Raw genomic sequence first — 14,189 nt, forward strand, 5'->3', positions numbered from 1 at the left:
AATTAAAGTAACATACATTCAAGGGGAGCACTACCTAGTTTGACCCATACTACGGAATGAAGTGCTGTTGCTGGAATACACCTTTAAGAAAGTACCAAACTATATCTGATTATATATGCAGCAAACAAATGTGCCACATAAAAGAAAGGTTGCTCTCAACCTCGACATAAAAAGTTATGGTACAGTCTTTGAGAAAGTTTTTTTTAAGTTTAAAATTGTCATATGATGTTGAGCTGTTTACACAGACTGTAAGCAAAGATTAAACCTGAAGGGACTGAGTGGATACTTTCAAATTATGTACAGTTAATGTGAAAATATCATATCAAGGGTGTTGCTCCAGTTTAAGCGAATTTAAAGAGCCAGACCCACAACATGATGAATAATGGTTTACCTCAGATGAATCATCCCACCTTCCTTAATTCCCACATCCTGCCCAATGAGTTAATCAAGATGAATCACCACAGTGTGTCTTTTCCACATAATGATATTGCTAGCTTATGAAAGAACAATAACACATCAATAAAACTGATGGCTAGCATTTTTTCCATTTGGGCAGATGGTGTTCTACTGATAAACAGCCAGCCACACTCAGTTAGGGCCAATTTTGTAGCATGTAGTATGTAGGTGTGTTTCTTCAGCTGTTAGTGCATGATGTGGACTTTTCTGTCAGTGACTTGGTCATGAGGTTAGCCCATGTGTGAAGCCTGCCACCCACTGGTGTCTGTTGGTAATATCATACAATATCTTTGCCTGGTCCTTGAGCAAACTGCATGCTTCGACCAGATACAGACATTAGCGTCATGTATCAAATCCTTGAGCACAGACAAGTTGTAGATTGAGTTATGGTTTAAGAATGTCTGTACTTTGTAATCTTTAAATTACAAAATAAAGTAATTATTTCCTGCACAGTCAGCACTAAGTTTATAGAAAAAGCAACATTTCAGTCATAGGCTCTTCTCAGTGATCTGGTGCCTAAATTACAAAAACTATTTTCTTTTGCATGACTTAATTTTCCTATGCACCTGTCTATGAGGTGTACATTAGACAATGCTCAGTTTAACATCCAGATTACGTAAAGAGAACTCATGATATTAGGGCTGGTACTACTTTGTCATTGATTACAGTTATTTAAGTCTTACGGGAAAAAGGCATTTTTTGTTGATTAATTTAGTTTTTCGTTAATCATTTTAATGGTCTTTTGAAGGACAATAAGCTCTTAGTTATTGTTCATACTGTAACTGGAAAATGATTATCATATCTCTAGAATCACAGTTATATTCACACTATCCTTTAATTATATTTAATGGCTTCTTATGCATGAACTCATTTATAGGGAGACAATAAACAACTTGATATTATTCAGTTACATCAAATAATTGGTAAGTAGAGGAGGTCCAATAGAAAAGTGGCCTGAGATTTTCTTTCATCCCAGACAGCCCTACACAACATATTAACAGAGTTCACTTGCTGCCACATAGTGGCGCCATGAAACCATGCCAGAGTTGCAGGAGCAAAAGAGCTAAAAGACTTTGTGATCCAGTTTTGAGAGACAAATTCCAGTCTGTTCTAACATTAAGACCATCTATCATCCCCTTCATCTCACAATATTTTTTATCTCTGGAAGACAGCTGGGTATTCTAGGATCTGAATACTGCCAGTCGCTTTTTGCATCACAATATTAAATATCCATTTCATATTGAATATCTCATATCATAGCATAAAAAAGCCATTTAAATGAACATTGTTTTACAAATTTATTATTTTTGAGTAACTCTCAATTAGTTTAGTAACAGTAGCTGACCTTTCTCACTTACAATACTACAAACCATCTTAGTGGACATAAGAAATGGTGTCTCCTTTTTTGATGGATGTTATACTTTATTGATTAAGTGATTTAACTAATGAACTTGTCTCTTTATTTGAAGGGAGGACAGATGTCAGAGTCAGCTGCAGAAGAACACCCCCAGAATTGGTAAGTATTCAAGGACACTTCAGCATGATAGGTGCTTGCCAGCATAAGGTCTTAAAGCTGGACGCTCTAGTTGAAGGACAGTTTCTTTGACCACTTGACCATTTTGACCACACCCAACAGATTAAGTGTAGCAAACATGCCTGTGAGTCTGTCCAAACTCTCTGCTCCAGCTGAGTGTTTAGTGTTGGCACACGTGGTCGTCTTGAGTCCTTGTGTAAGAGAGGAAATGTAAGTTCCATGACAAAAACAAACAAATAAACCCTGAGCCTCATAAACTGTGTCACTGGTGGACAGACACATGGAAAATAACATCATTTGGACCTGTCAGGCCTGGATGGAGTACAGACAAAGTAACACCATGTCCATGTCATCATGACACCTGTGGTTCTAATGGCAACACAGTACACTCAGTGCAAGCTAAACTAAAGGACAAATATCAGCTTTACTACAGTGCCTGGGAGAATGATAAAATGCCGTCTTTAGAGTGATGAGGAGAGAGAGAAGGAGAAATTTTGGACTGTGGTTTTAGACACAATAAATTACATCTACTGCCTGAAGCTGGTCTGAACCTACTTGGAAGCGGGTGGGAAATAACATCTGTAGAAGCCTTTGCCGGCTTTCTGTATTTATGGAAAGAGAAACCTCCCGGTGACCTGGGAACACGCTTACCCAATTAGCAGCCTCGCCGACGGATCAAATGGAAGTGAAAACATTCACTGCCGTGACGGAGACGCATCACAATGCCCCATTCATGCTGCCGAGCCCCATGCTTTTGGGTAGAGGTGGGGTGGGGTGGGGGGTTTGTTCTTCTAGGGATGTAGTGGGGAGGTAGGATAGACGAGAGGGAGTAATGAATGCAACAAGAAACTAACTTACCTCACCACCTTCTTTGACGTGTCGATGGAGACCTCATACATGGTTCAGAGGTAAACACTGTTCAAAGGTGTTGTTTTCATAAGGTTACCAACCACTGCTCACCTTGGCGTTCCGCATCCACTTCACCTCAGCCCGTATATCCCCTTGGACGTTCCCACCTCTACAACCCAACACAACCACGGCTCTTATCCTGTGGGACTAGGGCTGAGGGGGTCAGGAGGCCTGAGAACCAGCACTGCAAGAGAGTCTCTTGACAGCACCCGGCTCTCGGGAATAAAGGCTACACTGCCTCGTGGCCTGCAAAGTGTTACAGCTTTGATTAATTTTCTCTCTTCGAGGCTGTCAAAATCATGACTTTGTTCTGTTTCTTACTTACATTTTTAATGTGAATTGGGTTATTCTTAAGCCACTGACCTCCGTAGCTGTCATGAAATTCCATACCAGTACCCGTTTAAATAAAAAAAATAAAACCCAAGAAAGGACAACCTGCACCTGGCAGGTTATTTGTTTTACAAATGTCACTATAATGTAAAATTCTGTCTTGATGAGAGTCAAGCAGACCCAGGTGTGATGGTCCAGAGAGGATCTATGTCTTAGAGCAGAATGATTGACTCAATATAGACTCTTTGTTGATAAAAGTGTCTGTATTTGCCTAAATATTACAGACCTCTCCTCAGTTAGACTGTGCAATCCTTGCACTGCAATGAAAGCTCGGTATAAAGGCTCTTTTATATCTAAAATTAATTGTTTATTTATATGGGTGGAGCCATAGGTGCTTCAGTAAATGGTGTCTTACGTCGCTGCTTGTGGATATTTCCATTGAAGCTTATAAAAATGTTACCAAGCCGCAGCCAGTGCTATAAAAATTCTAAATACAAAAAAAGTTTTTAAAGTGAAAAAGAAGCAAAAACTTGCAAAAAGTTCATGCATTTTCAATTACATTTGAACTTTCCATATGACGCTGCCAAGACTGATATCCTTTTTTTCTGTTCACTTCTCCTTGCATGGAAACATCTGATAGAAATAAAACTTTTCATGGTGTCAGGTCAGATAGCCATAAATACAGGTTGTCAGCGCAGTGTGACCCTCACATCTAGAGGAGAGGCTGCTCTGAGCTGTGGTTTGGAACAGGATATCACATGTTTGAATATTGCACTTCTTTCTGAAAAGTGGCTACTGTAAAACAACTTCCATTACAGAGTATCGCTTTACCTGTCACCGGCAGTATTTCATCCCTCTGCTGCCCAGAAGTATAAAAGACATAGAGGAACACAGCCATATGGATGGTTTGTGATCATTCATCTCAGGAAGATACTCTGCTAGTCCAAAATTGAAAGAAGGAAAGGGAGATAGATGGCCTTTTTCACATATTTAGACTGAAGAGTACACCGTCCTTCTTGTTGGCAGAATTTGAGATGAAATGCTGTCGGTCACATCCAGCTGTCTCAATACTTCTCTGTCAGTTTCAGCAGGTACACACATAAGTTTGAAGTTTTCATTTTTGTGTGACTATCAGATGTGTTGAATAAAGCCATATGTAACGCTGTAACTTTTATTAGGTTTGTCAGAGCACACAGAGACACTGTGGGAACACTGCCCATATTCTGTTAAAGATAAAATAACACCTTTTCTTGCAGGTCCTGTATGCAGAGGATGTTGGATGATTTGGCCACATGTGCACGGAAGCGTTTAGATTCCATCCAGCCACGTCCTAGCAACATGGAAGAAACAACCCTTGACACTGGCCTTGAAGTTGCCGTGACTGATCTCACAGGTACAGCGTAAGAGGAAGCGGGGCGTTGTGTTCCTTTCCTCCCCACATCAATTTGCCAACTGGTGGTGAATGGGTGCCATTTTGAAACATGCAAATGTGGGTAGCCTCTGCCTGTATCAGCTGATGCAGGTCAGTGTTGTTTTTGGCTTGGCCTTAAAGGCCTGAGGGGAGAAAGACGTACTGAGAGTTAGAAAAGGTCGCATAAACTCTAGCGGGATTACTTTACCAACACTTTCCATGGCTGAGATCCTGTGAATGGATCCATTGTGGGGTGGGTCTCTGCTCGCGGAAAGCAAACCCTGTCAGGATCCAGTTCATTAGCACCTAGTTTACTGTTTGAAGTTATTTATCCGGTGTCTAAAGGGGAACCCCGTTCAGACACATGTAAATGTGTGTGTGTGTGTGTGTGTGTTGTGTGTGTGTGTGTGTGTGTGTGTGTGCATGTGTGTGCATGTGTGTGTATCTGTGTATCCATGCGCAGGCATGTTATGTGTAGTGCAAACGTACAGTACTCACAGGATCTACAGGGGGATTCCAGAGCAAATTACTAAAGAGCAAATAAAACTTTCCATGGTGCAATAAAATGTATGGAGAACAAACAGTAGGGACATTGGTGCAGCTCTGAAGGTGGGTAACAACCTTGAGAATTTGTTGAGAAAATATATGCACAAGGGTTTGATACACACACACACACACACACACATATATATATATGTGTGTGTGTGTGTGTGTGTGTGTGTGTGTGTGTCCTGACAGCCATTAACCTTGACTGTGTAAATAAAAAATAGTATCACAAGGATAGAAATGTTAAACAAAGTACATTTATATTACATCGTTATATTTTCTAGGAGGCACTCTTCCTGAAAAATGAAATATGAGGCTATATTACATAATTTTAGCCATTCAATATGAAATGGAATTGGTGTTAGTAAACAGTGCATGAAATACTGTTTACTTGTGGAATAACACTGAAGCTGCAGTAGTCCGTCCTCCTCTGAGTTATCCTACTGTGTTTCAAACTATCGTGAGTATGCCTGTGTATTTTCTCTTCTCTTTTCTTTTGTGATCTGTTTGTTCTTTGGAAGGCATCCTTTTGCCTCTGGTCAGACAAAAGTGCCGCGTTGAGCAAAACCTCCACTCCACTTTTATGGTCTGTGTGGGCCGTCCTATTTGTACATGCTTAGAGCAAATTAGACCAGCAGCTGCGCATGGCCGTCCCATTCCATGTTGGCTTTTCATGATAAAAATATGCTTTGGTAAACCTCGCAGCTTGGACCCAGAAATACGCGGTTCGTTTCTTCTGGCACTGACACCTCTCCATATTTACAATCAGCGCTTCCCTTTTCCGGCATAAAAAGAGAAAGACATAGACAGAGTGAAAGAATAGAGGGGTGGAAGTAAATGAGGAGGGGAGGGCGGGGGTGCAAGAGGGACCACCTATGCAGATGTTTTCCACATGTAGAAGGAAAACAAGCTGTAGTAAAATGAGCATGAGGAGGGGGAAGAGAGAAGGCTGCACCTGTTGTGGGGTGATGATCTGGCCACGGGTGACATCAGTCCTCGTAATGTGACATGCTGCTTGAGTCATTAACCAACTGCAGGCCACGGAAGGTTCTTTGTATGTATTTCAGAATATGTCCTAAGTTTACTTTGATGTAGTTTCGAAATTTAAACAAAAAAAAATTGTACAAAAAAAACTAAGTTTATGAATAAGTTTTTTCAAGAATTTATTTTTGATATGATTAGACTCTCTAAGTGTTTCTTAATGCATTAAAGGAAAACAAGCATTAAAAAAATATTTAAAAACCTAATTACTAAAGCACGGTTTTACTTTTGTGATGGTATTTATTGAAATATACCATTAAAAAAGAAATAGCTGAACTAGTGTAGAGGCTTCTTCAAAAATCTTTCTTCGCTACATCTGAAGCTAAATTGAAACAGACCATCTTTAGTACCTGACATGACATGTTGTGAAATGAGGTGTACTTTACTTTTTAATATTTAAATCAATATCACACACCTGCCTGATTTCCATTGATAAGTCAAGTCTCCCTTTATGTCTTGGGACAGTTGGGAAAGGTGGTAGGTAAATAAAATTTCTGACAGTGTGACAGGAATAAGGAATAGTCCCCGCTAGGAATTGAGTTCTTAGGCTAATCATCCATGATTACAGCCTTGGAAGCCAAAACACACTCCATGTGAAAGAGGTTGTTTTCATGTGCATGCTGCAGCAGCACGGCTGGCTGACAGAGTTACCTATTCTCCTGAGGGTTCTCACTCTCCTTCTGCCTCTGTTGGACTGGCCTGCAGCAGGTCTTGTAGCCCCCAGGGACTGTCCTGGGAGACCTGGACAACATTGGCAGCAGGCGGCTTAGCGGTGTCATTTTGCCACGGTAAGCTATGGACAAAAGCATCTCTTGTTGTCGCAAGCTGTTTGTGGTGCTGCTTTCCCAGCTCTGTTGAAAGGAAAGGACAGCCAGTGACCAATGCCAAACAAACCTGCTCCAGCTCACCTGTGCAGTGAATGTGGAACCGAGTGACCCAGATCTGGATGGAAACCATTGCAAATATTTCCCAGCAAGTCTGTGGAAGAAGCATTTAGCAGGGCCTCTCAGCAGGGAATTTAACTAACTGTAAATGACTCTTACTCCCTTCAGTTTGTGTCATCTGTTCCTAAGAAGTAGTAAACAGTCGGTTTACCATCAAACCATGCTGCACGTAGCCCATTGCGATGCAAGGTGTGGACTGAAGTGCAGTAAGTCCTTAATGCCAAGGATGATAATGTGTTTATCTCTTCACTTGCTGAAGAATTTATTGCACAACAGAGCAAGTAATGAGAATGTCAGTATGATTAGAAGCAGAGTTGTTGTTGATGAACAGGGAATCTGTTTATTCCCTTGTCTGTGCAGTGCTGCTGGCAAGGCAAACTGCTTTTGCCCAAACTCCAGCTCAGTTTAGAAGCGTAAGCCATGCTGCAAATATTTGGCTTGGCCACAGAAATTGAATTATATTGGCACAGAAAGCCTAGAAATAAAAAACAGCAACCTTGGGAACAATTATGCAAAGTGAAACGCGGTTAAACCAAGTGCTACTGGTTTTCTTTTCCATCCAAGAGGGGAAAAAAGGAAAAAGATGCTTTAGTAAAGTTTATCTCCCTTAATAAATATGTTGAAGCATTTATCTTTGCCACAGCACTTGTAGCTATAGCTCATTTTTGTAGTGTTGTATAGCTTTTTGGTTTTACACATGGCCTTAAAAGTGAACACATCTTCTGGGGAGTTCATTCTTTTGAACCCAAAGCTGTGGTTACTTGATGGTCCATTTCAACCACAGATAAAACCCCATAACAAATAGCATTTAATAAATGTTTCCTGTGTTTTCTGAGAACACTTTACAGTCTGACAACACAATAAATATCATTTGAGATAAACAGCAATCTACAATGAAATAAATAGAAGATAATTAATGCATCTGATAAAGCATTCATTTCTTTTCTCCTCTCAAAGTTATTGCAGAACAATAAACAGATGCCAGCAAGAGGCGTATGTGGAATTGGCTGATAAAACTAATCATAGTGCTCTACTGTATATTAGTAGGTGGAATCACTCATTAGTGCTGTGCATTACCACAGTGTTGGGTGTGGCCATTCTGACGTGGCTGTGTAATGCTGTACACTGACTGTCTTTTGTTGACAGTGTTCAAGTTTGATTAATCTATCACCACCTGTGATGCCAACTGGCAAACAACAAACATCTCTGCAACCTCTGGACAGGATCCACAGACTGAGTTAGCAAAATAATCTGCAATAAAAATGCTGGCGAGTAGCTGAATATTGAAAAGAATATAATATGCATTATGTTACAATCTTACGTTGGGTAAAGTCACTGACTTTGTCACTTACAATACTGTGTAACTGATGGATAGCATGACTTATTATAGAAAGATTTTAAAATATTGCATTGATGTAAGAAGTTAAATAAAATATAATTTAAACATTTCAATTAATAATAATTCTAAACACTGCTAATTCATTGAGTATTTAATTTGGATCACATTATGAATCCTTGAGCTCCACTCCCCAATAACCACAAAAAATAGGGTTATTGGTTTTTATGATCAGTGGGGCATTGACTATGTCTTCTCTCATTAGCCATTGAAGCCCCACCTGCAGAACACAGGAAACACAAACACGAATGCGGCTAGCCAGCTAGCTAGCTAACCATCATGCAAACTATTAAGCCAGCTTTGTTTGCTCACAGCTGAGGCTCAAAAGAAAGACAGGACCAGTGCAGAAAAGGGCCAGCTTTGACAATTTTCACACAAAGGGAGCACTGTTGGCTAACAGTGAGTGGCCTGTTGCACTGTTCCTGGGGCCCATTTCATGGAACAGTTAGCAAGGCCAAAGGCAACCCATGGACTGGAGTGATAGTTAAGGCCTTCGGGGCCAAACCTGGGTCTGGCCCTGTCGCTCCTCTCTGTCCCCCACCCAGTTAAGAGGCTTATACAAAGTCAACTGGGGACGCTGGGTGCTGCAGGTGTCCTCTCATAAAGACCCACATCACACGGGCTGGTGGACTGACTGACGAAGCTGGCATGTTTGGGTTATTTTTTTTCCTCCAATAATGAAACGCTGTATAGTCAATATAAGAATAGTTGAATTATTAGTTGTGATTTTTGTATTTTCATATTTTCACTTTATGTAAATAAGCAGTCAGTACTTGAACTGTTTAAGACTTTAACAAGAATGTGGTTGGCTTCGTTGGTCTTGACTGTCAACGAAGGTGTGGTTGACTCATTCAGGCTGAAGCAAAACAGTCCAGGCAATTATTGATGGAGAGATTAACATTAAAAAATAACCCAGACCTCAACTTGAGCTGCTGGTACAATCCATCACCCTGGACTGGGCTAAGGCCAGATCATTAATTTCTTTGTACCTAACAGCCACAGTGTCAGTGTTTGAGAGGATGCTTCCTCCAGCTGCAACTGCAGTTGCAGCAGCTATCAAAAGGAATAGTTTCTGCCTTCGTTTGATTTAGTCTTAATGGGATGGAGAGCCCAGAAATACGTCTTGCGTGGTGAGAAGGGGAAAGAGGAAGAAAGCATGCGAGTAAAGACGAGAGAGATTAATATCCAGGCTTCTCTCCTCCTGACCACGGAGTGGGCATAAAGAGCCCGGCGCCTCATTGATGTCAACCCTAGCTGTGCCTGTCCTGTAGTTTTGAGTTTGGTTTGGACAGAACAGGCGGCCTGGCCTACAGGGGTTGGGAGGACAGGGCCCAGGGTTTCCCACATCACTCAAGGGCCTCTGATAGGCGGTCACACAGGCCGGTAATGACAGGGGGAGAGATTTAGTATTAAAGTCTCCTCTGCTGCCTCCTCTGCTCCTGTCTGACGTCAGGCTGTTAAATACGGGGATGAGAGCATGGCATGGCCTATGGGGAAGGGAGTTAGACCTGTCTTAAGTATACAGCTTTGTGTGAGAGAAGCCTGGCTGGGTTCCCTTGGAGTGTTGCTAAGGACACAAGCTGTACACAGCAAGGGGGGAATTTGGAATTACAGTCAATCATTAAAGGGATTTACATCTGCCATAAATATGAATTCAGGCAAGGTAAATGGTGATAAGATTGAAGGAGGAGGGACTTCCATATACTAACATAATGACTCATTCTAAGTGGTTTGTAATTCACTGGGTGGACTCAGGGTTAGCAATACAATAATCCAGGCCAAGACTACCAGTTAAATTATTCTTCATAGTCTTTAGTTATTCGGAAGTCCTGGCTTGCCATCCTTTCAGTTTTTAACCACTATCCCACATACAATACTGAGGGTTTTTCCCTGGTTATTTTTAGAGCATTATAACATTTGAGTTCATGACTAATGAACTTGGAAAGTCAACTAGATGGCTGGAGGCTGGTTTGAAAATGTCATATACTCAGAAGACATCATTGTCTTTGCCAGTTTGTAACTCCCGATAGAACCCAAAGCAGCTAACCAACATTAAAGCAGCCGATTACTGCACCTGCATCCACAGATCATCACACCATTGTGGCATTTAAAGAAAAGGCCTCAGTCAAACACGTCCCCTGACCTTGTCCAGCTAACATAAACTAATTAGGCTGGCTCTGAAAGGAATGGCCCGCCATTGGATTAATCAGCCTCCACAGATCTGGACCATGCAATTCTGCTCCAGCTAGCTCTCCCCACTAGAACCTCATTATCTCACGTTTTCAAAGGAGCGCCATGGCAGATAGCAGAAGGGGCTGAAGGGATGGAGAAATGAAGGAGGTGGTGGTGCAGGAAGGGGCTTCCCCAATTCCTCTCTTCTCACATTGGACTCAGAAAGGAAATGTCAAGCGTGAAGCTCTGAGAGTGGTCAGTACCGCTCAGTCCAGCAGGCAGCACAGAGGGGGCCTTTGTCCACCATCACTTAGCGCCAATTACAGCCCGTCAAAATAGTTTTTCTGCTGTGGGGCGACGTGTTAATGGGCCCGACGTTGGGTGTGAGGAGCGACCTTGTCCACACACACCAACCAGGGGTCAGGGGTTAATAGGGCCTCTCTGATGTGGCGGATGAGATTTCGGCAACCTTTAGCTGGCAAGGGAATGCCAGGACAAAGCCTGTAGAATGTGATACAATTAGGTGGACAGCTAGCCATCCTGAAATGAGTTGCTCCATAGAAGTGGGAGGGCTGCATTAGCTAGGAGCAGATGGGCAGCCGGACGCTAGCCAAACAGGTGCCATGGAAGGTCAAAACCCCTCACAAATGCGAGAGAGGACCCAGGTGAGGACATAAACACCAGCCAAACTCATGGCTTTATTTGGAGTGAGCAGCAATTAAAAATCCTGTTGAACAAATGACTGCTGTTCTGGACACAAAGAAGGTCCTTTTGTACTTGTGAAAAGGTCAGAGACCATCCAGTATTCTGTAGCATTTCTCATCCCAATCCTGAACCCTTGGAGCTGAAGCCAGGCTCAGAGGACTGGGCCAGCAAGCCTGTAGACCGCCCTCAGCCAAACTTGGAAGCTGTCTACTCCCCCATATGAGAAAGTGAACTTGGCACGATTGGCGTCTGACCTATACTGTGTTTCCTGAGTTTAAGTAATCAGTGATTATCTGATGCAAGATGAAAAAAGTCCTGGCAAAATGAAAGTTCATAACACTGAATTGTGCTACGTGTGCCTGGTCTGGGCATGTGAGCACAAAGCCAGGCCTCCGTTTACACCATAAGTGTGGGAACAGAACCAATGCCAAACTACCCATGGGCCCTTAGAAGGCCTACAACACTCTGCCAGGGAGAGCTGGAGATTTTTGAAAAAATACCCTACACCACACTGAGCAAATCCAACCACATGCAAGCCTGTGGGAACTAGCGGATGACATCTATCCGCATATAAATACTCTCAAAATACTTTCTGGACTTTTTGGTCTACAGATCGTTCCCCCCACCCATTCCTCTTGGAAATGGTAGTGGTGATCTGGACCCAGCTTCATCTACTTAATGTTGAAATAAAGGAGGTGATTGAACTCAGCCTCCAAATTGGATTTGTTTAATCTGCATCAAGTTTGAACATCCTGTGTAAACACAAGCGTGTGCAGATGCCGGAAACACCACGGCTGGAAATGTAAATGCCCATGGTTGACTTTGGCAGAGAATCAGAAGAGCAGAAGGGGGAATGAGGCCTGAACAGAGGATGGAGAACTTCCATTGTTACTAAAGGGTCAAAGGCTGCCTATCCAATGGACAAATGAGTACATTGAATTGGTATGGTTGATTATTGGTATGGTTACAAGAATTTAAGCATTTCTGTAATTTTGATAATTTACAGATAAGCATTACCCGCGAAGTACAGATCGTCTTGAATTAGATTATGATTGTCATTACATAAAATACATCCAGAATGCTAGGAAGTGTAAGGCTTACTAGACTCACAACGTCTGGGAACAGCAACTGCAAGCTTTGCTCATAACCTTTACACCAAATTCTACTTTGGCAAATGATGTGGAAGCAAAATTGAATAAACACAAACATCATTAAGAGTTCATGTGTTCCAGTTAAACAACCCTTTTGTTAGATTCTCATTTCCTTAATGGCTTTACAGCCGCATTTCACCCCTGTGTTAAGTCACAAATCATTGGCAACCAACATGATATCTTTTGCCTTGTTTCCCCCAGAGATAAGTGAGAATATGACTTTTCCCTGATAGGATTTATTTGCCTTACAGCAAAGGCTGCACCCCTTCAAGCCCAACTCATTAGGGAGTGAGTTGGTCTTGAAGGGGGGGAGGAGAAGTGAAGGTCACTATAGGTTAATTCCAATCGCAGTGCCTCCTTGAAACAGCATGACAGCATGTCTCCTCTGCTCACAGATTGGATGAGTTCTCGGCTATCAGACTGGCCTGATGACAGCATGTGGAAGATTAAGTCTTTTGCTCACACAGACACTTTTTCGTTCTCCTCTTCTTGTATTGTGTTCATTATTTAAGGGATTTGCTCTGTGAGTGTACATTTGTTTATTGTTTAAGTTAAGTTCATTCTTCAAGATAGTAATCGTTGTTACTGCTAAAGGATTTGCGGTATTACGTCTGCCAGAACAGAGGCAATTCCAATAAACAAGTTCTAAACCTAATTTGGATGTTTTGACAGTTTCACTGTTTTATGTGATTTGTTATGTTGGATGTCTGGCCGGGTTGATATGTGATTGCGCTGCCCTTGTTCTTGCGGTAGTCTTTTATTGTTTTCATCAGCATATGCTGCCGCTTTATGACTATTTTTCAAAGTACTACACCTTGATCTTGAAGGAAGCAAAGAGAGCAAAGGGAATGAATGAAAGAAAAGCAGAAGAGATGAGGGAGACAAAGGAGTGACCACAAAGTGGTGAAGACATAACAGCAAATAAAGAAAGAAAGTATGTGAAAAAGACAGAAAGAATGCAAGCCAGAATAAAAAATAAGAATGAAAGGAAGAAAAAAGAAAACAAAGACAGGTGAGAAAGAGTGAGATGTGGGCCATTCATAAGCAGACTTCTCCAAGGGATCTTGGGCCAGCACACCTGCTACTATTCACTTCAGAGGAAATAGACACTCTATGGAAGAGAGGCTCTTGGCCTCGGGACAAAACCGCTGCAGCGCCAAATTAGAAACAGGAAGGACTGTGGGTAAGGCTCAGATTAAAAACGCACTCCCCACATGGACTCAATATACTGCAGCCCTGATCCCACTCTGGAAACCCAAAACCCAACAGCACTATTTTATGTCCCAGTCAACAGAACGCCCGCTGCTTGCACAGTGACAGTACAGAGATTCAGTCCAATGTCAACCCCTGAATGTTGGTAAATTGTGGCTCTCTAAATGCTGCCCATTCTAATGAGGAAAGGACGTTTCTGAGTATACTTAATCAATTTCCACAGTCACAACTGTGGATATTTAATAACAGTGCATCATAACTGAACTTTCACCAAGACTGCATTGTCCCAAACAGGCAGTGGGTACAGTTTAGATGAGTCCAGTCATGAGGAAATTATGTGGATGTCAAAGAAAACCAGATTGGGCATGAAACTTCCTTTTCT

At 41.9% G+C, this 14,189-nt stretch overlaps 1 protein-coding gene across 1 annotated transcript in view; it reads left to right on the forward strand.

Moving 5' to 3' along the window:
* LOC130187443 (1-phosphatidylinositol 4,5-bisphosphate phosphodiesterase beta-1) overlaps positions 1-14,189 on the forward strand; it is a 163,064-nt gene that overhangs the window by 686 nt on the left and 148,189 nt on the right. The window contains exons 2-3 of the mRNA XM_056405072.1: positions 1,926-1,972; positions 4,486-4,622. The gene's annotated coding sequence lies outside the window, so the exon portion shown is untranslated. The remainder of the gene's footprint in view (positions 1-1,925; positions 1,973-4,485; positions 4,623-14,189) is intronic.

Source organism: Seriola aureovittata, chromosome 19 (genome assembly GCF_021018895.1).
Source record: "Seriola aureovittata isolate HTS-2021-v1 ecotype China chromosome 19, ASM2101889v1, whole genome shotgun sequence".
NCBI classification, from domain to species: domain Eukaryota; kingdom Metazoa; phylum Chordata; class Actinopteri; order Carangiformes; family Carangidae; genus Seriola; species Seriola aureovittata.